Source organism: Phycodurus eques, chromosome 1 (assembly GCF_024500275.1).
Source record: "Phycodurus eques isolate BA_2022a chromosome 1, UOR_Pequ_1.1, whole genome shotgun sequence".
In the NCBI taxonomy this organism is placed as follows: domain Eukaryota; kingdom Metazoa; phylum Chordata; class Actinopteri; order Syngnathiformes; family Syngnathidae; genus Phycodurus; species Phycodurus eques.
In genome coordinates, this window is record NC_084525.1 from 3,507,501 (window position 1) to 3,514,589 (window position 7,089).

Sequence of the window (7,089 nt, forward strand, 5' to 3'; positions counted from 1 at the left end):
CTCCATCTTTTCATTCAAGCATGAAAGAAAACACATACTTGTACATACACAAACAGTTGCCTAACAGGAGATGTAAGGCACATCTGTTGTTTTCGCTTTAAGACTTGTGTCATGTGAGAAAGTCTGTGTTGTTTCCAGAGCAAATTATTTGTAGAGCAAATTTTCAAGATAGGATGGCCATAGAATTAAAGGCTTTTTTTGTTTTTTGTTTTTTACTTTTTACTTAAGAGGTCAGTGATGCTGCGATAATGAGTGACGTGACATGTTGCCCATCCTTTGTCCAATCTGTCATCCTACTTGTCCAGCATCATGTGTATTGTCCCCTGGACCAATCATTAGTGGTTCCTTAGAAGCCTGCCGACTGGAACGGGTTATTTGTGATGCAATAGGAAGATAATATAAATTGTAAGCGGCATAAGTATTGGGAAACCAGGCCATAACGCCCACTGGAAGTAAAAATCTGGGGTAGGTCCATTAGGTAGTAGATGGGGTTGAGGTCAGGATTCTGTGCAAAACCTTAAAGTACTTTTTTTTGTTTTTGTTCTAAATTGCACTTCTCACAGATTGGACTCACAAGTGCTTTTCGTAGTTAAAATGCAAAGTCAGTCATTTTTTACAGTGCATACGGTATACGAAATAGTTTTTAATCCTGCCGAAACAAATGTGTTTTTAACTGATTTTTAAAAATGTTTACAGAAGAGAATTTGGGGGCAACGGACCTAAGCCTCTATCACATTTAGGTTGTAATATTGTGTGAGCGACAGTAAGTGAAAGGGAGTGACAGGACAAAAAAAATGACACCAGATCCTCATAGAATGGAGGAGCCTTACCATTGAGGGTTCTGTAAGTGCCTGTTAAAATGTTGTACAGGATTTCTTCTTCAGAAGGACATAACGTGGACCAAAATTGATCGTTTTTAAGGTGGTGGAAAAAACAGCAACTGGTTACAGTTTTAGGGGCAAATTGAGTAAAAACAGAAGTGTCCTGGTGTACCTCGACATGCACTGTAGCGGTAATATACTTAAACAACAGAAGTTGTTAAATTACTATTACTATTCCTCTCTAAGTGTCAAATGAAAATCACAGTGTACAGAGTCAAAGTGGATATTATCGAGTTGGACTTTTTTAAATTTAAGATTACAGTCATCCTGGTGGTGCCAAACACATGGTAAAATGCATGACCTCACTATGGCAAATGTCGAAATCAGCTAAGCCTCTCCAAGTTGGCACTCAGGAGACACACCAGGCGCTAAATACCAACCCGCTTAAATCATAAGTGACAATTATCGACTACAGTTTAAAGTCATTTTCCCCACAGCTTGCTATAATAAATACAAATCTACAGTAAAAAAAAAAAAAAAAATCAAATGTAGTCCTCCAGTATAAAAGTTTGCCCACCCCTGATCTAAAGTGATTTTACAGTCCAGTCCAGCAGTGTTTCCCAACCATTATTGAGCAATAGCACTCATTACTTCAGGAAAATCTCACAGCACACCACCAAAACAAAAATGTCACAAAAAGTATGAATTCTCAAATAATGATGATCTCATCTCAATTTACTCAGTGTGAAATCTGCCTGTTTAATTGAACGCAAAGCTGATATACTCACAGGAAGCCATGACTTCCTGTATGAATGGCAACAGGTTGATTGTACCTTCGGCCATCTAATGGAAGAGCATTTTTTTATGCCTGTCACTGTATGTTGCTGGCAGACATACATGAACAAAAATATATTTGTAATTAAACAATTTTTCTGAACAATTAAGTATAATGGGCTCCTTTGCCAGGCTACCTAAGATGATCACTTATTGCACACGTTAGGAAACAAATTTACAATATGACTTGAACACAAGTAGTTTTCTGATTTATTTGTCATTGACCAGCAGGGGGCAGCAGACTGACAGTGATCAGGCTCGTACAGGTCACAGTTTCAAAACGACAGTATTACATTGCCCTTTAGAACTAAAAATCTGCAGAAATGTGATATATTTTAGTTTTACAGGAAAACCTTCTCCGTCTCTAAATATATACATATAGATAACTGTATATATAATATACATTATATATATTAGGATATAGCTTCAGAGAACACAAGATTTAGTAGATTAATGCAATATTTTGGCAATTGTTGCGATGAATATATGGCATCCATGATATGTCTTTAAACAATAAAAACAAGGAGAAAGGATTTAGGTGACCTGTCAGGTATGAGTGATTAATGAAAAAAAAAAAAAATAATCGTTTTCATTTTTTTGTCTCAATGTCATTTTGCTGGAGTCATGGGGTGGGGGAAAAAATTCCCTGCGGTGAGTTCATCGTTATTCGGTGAGCAGGTTGGTAAACAACCTCTAAACACTGGCGCCTGTGACCCTGCTGTTTCTTCCTTCTGACACATCCCATTACGAACTTTGAAGTCCAAAACAAAAAGAGGAAAATGTATCCCGGGGGTCTTTAGAATTTATGTGAGGAGCCATAAAAACAACACTTCAGAGGCGCCATTCGGGAATGGTGATCTGCAATATATTCAAATGAGAAGTATTGTGTGAGGGGCAAGCCAAAGAGATTTGTCTCATCTAAGGCCCCCGTCCGTCTTTTTTGCCAGCCTCTCGTGAGTGACTTGGACATGCACAAGATGACTGAAAAACAAAGCGGTGTTGACTCCAGCACAAAACAAAGTTGGAGAGACGAGTGTGAGTGTGCATGAGGGCATCAGGAAGACAAGAACATTTGGGCCAGCTTATCAATATGCTGAGGAAAAACAAGGGGAGGTTTGGCGGAAAGGAGGCGGGTGAAGAGGCGAAATACATGGCGTGAGCGGGCTGTGAGAAAAGGGAGCTCCAGTTGGTCGCTCTTTAGAAAAGGCCCCCCAACTCTCCTGCTGGGTCTTACTCGGCTCTTGTCCTCCCGCTCCAACGCTGCCCACCCCTCCGCACATGGGCCCCCCAACTGCCCTCCGCATGCTGGAGGTCTGCGCTGACAGGCCGCGGCTCAGACCTTAGCATATGGAGGGATGCTCTCCAATGTGCTCCACAGCTGGGACTCTGCTGGAGAGGGCGCGTAGCCTTCACACCGACACATGCTGCCTGCTTGCAGCACGCCTCCAGCGCACGGGACAACTTCCTGTGCTGCTATTCTGGAGCATTTTAATAGGAAAAAGGCAACTGGAAATTACAAATATATTACAGTTTTCATGTCACAATAATAATGATACATTTGAGGCAGTTTACAAACAAAAAAAAACTCTAAATGCTATACAGTGTCAAGCAAATTACTTCCAAAACTTATTTTACACTGTTGCTCATAATGTAACTTGATTGCAACAATGTGATTTGCTCTAGACAGAGATTGAATACGAGGGAGAAATTAAGAATAAACTGGCTACATGCACCTAGGTCCCCGGAGTAGGGCTCGGGCGGAGGGACATGAGGTTCTTTGCATGGGAAGCGGGGTGGCTCAGAGGCTACGGGCTCGTGAGGGGGTTGAATGGATTGTTGCAATACTTAGGTGAGGATTTCCGGGAAAAGGCAGGCTTATGTACACCAGTGGTGATGAGGTTGATTGAAGACAGGTGCTGAAAACAGAGATCGGAGGGGGAGAGAGAGGACACACAACGCCCTCCCGTCTCCAGTAATGGAACTGCAGGGCAGTATATGACAAATAACAATCTCACATCAACGTCTTAATGTAATTTTGATAATTAAAACAATTGCATTCATACAACATACCGTTGTCTTCACATGTGGGTGTAGTGTAAGAGGTAGGTGCCTAGCTCAAAGGAACATAGGCCGCAGGTGTGTGAGTGGACTTGAAGGAGAAACAACCCAGACTGCCAGGTTTTCAGTTATATGTACAATTAGCTCCTGAAAATTGAGGTACTCCAATTAATACCACACCATACTCCGAATGGTATGGTATTAATTGCAAAATGATTACTCTAAAGCTTAATTAAGTAAATGAATTTAAAGTGTACTCTTCAATGAACTCCATATGGGTTTTTTAATTTCAACTCCATGGTAGTGGTGTATAAAGACAGAAATCACAAATTTTGTCCATGTTCAAATACATAACTTGTATACCGGTACCACGCTATCATATTCCTACTATATGCAGGTTGATGGACTTGATAACCACTTTTCAATTTAAAGACATCAAAATGTTGTCGGGGTAATTTTTGCGTCGCTCAATGTGAACTAATGTAACATGACAGAATAATAACGACAAACTTAATGTCATGAATGGACATGTAAAATAAGTCCTAATTTATGTTTAAACCGCCAGGAGCAAAAGTGTAGATGCAGTAGCAGTTTCAGAAATGTTCAGATCTCAAGGCCTACAAATAGATGAAAGCTCCACAAATATGTTTCAAACAGTTTACCAAGTGAAACTGCAACAAGTGTGCTTAGTTTTTGGTCCACCATCCATCCACCCTTCACTTCTGACTACTGAACCAATGTTGACTCACGGCAGGAATATGTGGCCATTCTGATGCTAATGGGAGATTTAACCACCTACTTAACCACGCAGGCTTTCCTCTCTATACATCTCCACTCAACCTCATCCAAATGTGTGTATATGGGTGTGTGTGGTGTGAGAGCGACAGAGAGCGAGAGAGAACGAGACAAAGAAGGAGAAAGGGAAGGTGAGAAGCAGGGAAACTTGTTTTTCTTTTTCTTTTTTTTAACCTTTTGTGTCACAGTTCAAAATAATACCAGAGTCCATCCATCCATCCATTTTCTACCGCTTATCCGGGCCGGGTCGCGGGGGCAGTAGCTTTAGCAGGGACGACAGACTTCCCTCTCCCCAGCCACTTCATCCAGCTCTTCCAGGGGGATCCCGAGGCGTTCGCAGGCCAGCCGAAGGACGTAGTCTCTCCAGCGTGTCCTGGGTCTTCCCCGGGGTCTCCTCCCGGTGGGACATGCCCGGAACACCTCACCAGGGAGGCGTCCGGGAGCCATCCGAATCAGATGCCCCAGCCACCTCATCTGGCTCCTCTCAATGCGGAAGAGCAGCGGCTCTACTCTGATATCCTCCCGGATGACCGAGCTTCTCACCCTGTCTCTCAGGGAGAGCCCGGACACCCTGCGGAGGGAACTCATTTCGGCAGCTTGTATCCGGGATATTGTTCTTTCGGTCACAACCCACAGCTCATGACCATAGGTGAGGGTAGGAACGAAGATCGACCGGTAAATTGAAATTGTTCTTTACCGCAACGGACCGATACAAAGTCCGCATCACTGCAGACGCTGCACCGATCTGCATGTCGATCTCCCGTTCAATTCTTCCCTCGCTCGTGAACAAGACCCCAAGATACTTGAACCCCTCCACTTGGGGCAGGATCTCATCCCCGACCTGGAGAGGGCACGCCACCCTTTTCTGACTGAGGACCATGGTCTCAGATTTGGAGGTGCTGATTCTCATCCCAGCCGCTTCACACTCGGCTGCGAACTGCTCCAGTGAGAGCTCACAGCTTGATGAAGCCAACAGAACCACATCATCTGCAAAAAGCAGAGATGCAATACTGAGGCCACCAAACCGGACCACCTCTACGCCTTGGCTGCGCCTAGAAATTCTGTCCATAAAAGTTATGAACAGAATCGGCGACAAAGGGCAGCCTTGGCGGAGTCCAACCCTCACCGGGAACGAGTCCGACTTACTGCCGGATATCGGTACAGGGACCGAACAGCCCGTATCAGGGGGTTCGGTACCCCATAATCCCGAAGCACCCTCCACAGGACTCCCCGAGGGATATGGTCGAACACCTTCTCCAAGTCCACAAAACACATGTAGACTGGTTGGGCAAACTCCCATGCACCCTCGAGGACCCTGCCGAGGGTGTAGAGCTGGTTCACTGTTCCACGGCCAGGACGAAAACCACACTGCTCCTCCTGAATCTGAGATTCGATTTCCCGACGGACCCTCCTCTCCAGCACCCCTGAATAAACCTTACCAGGGAGACTGAGCAGTGTGATCCCCCTGTAGTTGGAACACACCCTCCGGTCCCCCTTCTTAAAAAGGGGGACCACCACCCCAGTCTGCCAATCCAGAGGCACTGTCCCCGATGTCCACGCGATGTTGCAGAGGCGTGTCAACCAGGACAGCCCCACAACATCCAGAGCCTTGAGGAACTCCGGGCGAATCTCATCCACCCCCGGGGCCCTGCCACCGAGGAGCTTTTTAACTACCTCAGTGACCTCTAACCCAGAGATAGGAGAGCCCGCCTCAGAGAACCCACACTCTGCTTCCTCATGGGAAGGCGTGTCGGTGGAATTGAGGAGGTCTTCGAAGTATTCTCCCCACTGACTCACAACGTCCCGAGTCGAGGTCAGCAGCGCCCCATCCCCACTATACACAGTGTTGGTGGTGCACTGCTTTCCTCTCCTGAGACGTCGGATGGTGGACCAGAATTTCCTCGAAGCCGTCCGGAAGTCTTTCTCCATGGCCTCACCGAACTCCTCCCATACCCGAGTTTTTGCTTCAGCGACCACCAGAGCTGCATTCCGCTTGGCCAGCCGGTACCCATCAGCTGCCTCAGGAGTCCCACAGGCCAAAAAGGCCCAATAGGACTGCCAGACGTTCCCAGCAGACCCTCACAATACGTTTGGGCCTGCCACGTCGGACCGGCATCTTCCCCCACCATCGGAGCCAACTCACCACCAGGTGGTGATCAGTTGACAGCTCCGCCCCTCTCTTCACCCGGGTGTCCAAGACATGCGGCCGCAAGTCCAATGACACGACCACAAAGTCGACCATCGAACAGCGACCTAGGGTGTCCTGGTGCCAAGTGCACGTTTGGACACCCTTATGCTTGAACATGGTGTTCGTTATGGACAATCCGTGACGAGCACAGAAGTCCAATAACAGAACACCGCTCGGGTTCTGATCGGGAGGGCCGTTCCTCCCAATCACGCCCTTCTAGGTCTCACTGTCATTGCCCACGTGAGCATTGAAGTCCCCCAACAGAACAATGGAGTCCCCAGCGGGAGCGCTCTCCAGCACCTCCTCCAAGGACTCCAAAAAGGGTGGGTACTCTGAACTGCTGTTTGGTGCATAGGCACAAACAACAGTCAGGACACGTCGCCCCACCCGAAG